The 1,348-nt window shown below is 37.0% G+C and overlaps 1 pseudogene; it reads left to right on the forward strand.

Annotated features, from left to right (window-relative positions):
• The first annotated feature begins 403 nt into the window (after positions 1–403).
• On the forward strand, positions 404–493 carry LOC130455694 (U6atac minor spliceosomal RNA; annotated as a pseudogene).
• Positions 494–1,348: the final 855 nt, after the last annotated feature.

The following is a 1,348-nucleotide window of genomic DNA, read 5'->3' on the forward strand; positions in this document are numbered from 1 at the left end:
CACTTTGCCATTCTGCCTATCCCAGTTCCTTAATCTCTCTGGGTCACAGTTTCTTTAGTTGTAAAATGTGGGGGTTGGGTAAGATTGTCTTTAAGATTTCTTCAACTTGACAACTCTTATTCCAACCCTAATGATGGACTTTCCATTTGACATTTAGGAAAAATGAGATAATCTGATACCAACTTATTATGTTTATAATTAGCATTCATTTGCTCTATACTCTAGACCTACCAAAGTGATTTTTATGAAGATGTCCTCAAACAGTGCTTTCAGACATCAGTTGGGTAAGAAATGAGAAGGAAGGAAAATTGAAAGAGAACTCTGCTCGCAGACTTACTCTTGGGTCTTCTAGAGTCATCAGGCCATAATAAATATATTCAGATTAAGAATCTGTTGTATAAGAGTGTTGTATAAACGGAGAGGCGGTTAGCAATCTCCTTGCATATGGTTAAGGCATTGCCATCTTCTCTGTGGCATCTAACCATGGTTTTTAATTAAATAAATACATTTTTAAAAAAGAATCCATTTTAAAAAAAGATTAAATTTTACAAAAAGACTACAGAATGGAAAAGAAAAATAATTAACTTCCCTCTTCCTCCAGCAGCTCACTTCAGAATGATACCTTTTATACTGTTGCAAGATAGGACCTAGTGGCCTTGAGGCCACCATGTCAGTCTCCCTTTAAGGGACAGTCATAGACTCTATACATGGAAACTATTGATCTAAGGCCAGTCCATGGACAAATGCTAGCGGTGATATTTTAAATGAACACAGCTGTGTCCAAAAATAGCATCTTGCTAGCCACTACTTTGTCTTCCCTACTTTGTCCTATGTTCCTCCCAAACCACCTTTGTGCCTGAAACTTGAAATGCGAATTACCCAGTTCCAACTGGCCACCAAGGTCAGGCTTTAAGTAGCAAACTCGCAGAAGGTACTTTGGAATATAATTCTCCTTCTCCTTTCTATGCTGTGCCTGAAGGACCAGATCTTCCCAACTGAATGGACCACTGTGAGCTGAGAATCACCACCCAATCATCATGTCTAAAGTCTCAGCTCTGCCTTTACTAGAATTGTGACTCTAAGCAAGTGACTGGAGTTTTCTGGGTCTTAGTTTCTCCATCTACATGATGTTGTAAGGAATAAGCAATAAATAAATATGAAATAATATAAATAAATAATATATAAAATTAGAAAAAATAAGCATGTTGGATCTTATATGCCTATGAGGTTCTTTGAAGCTACAACATTCTATGATCCTCCAATTTACAAAATAATCTAGCAAGGTCCTGGGACAGGAACACAAATCAGGTGTAAGAAAAGGCAATGAATTCAAAGCATTTAGATATAG

Source organism: Monodelphis domestica, chromosome 7 (assembly GCF_027887165.1).
Source record: "Monodelphis domestica isolate mMonDom1 chromosome 7, mMonDom1.pri, whole genome shotgun sequence".
In the NCBI taxonomy this organism is placed as follows: Eukaryota; Metazoa; Chordata; class Mammalia; order Didelphimorphia; family Didelphidae; genus Monodelphis; species Monodelphis domestica.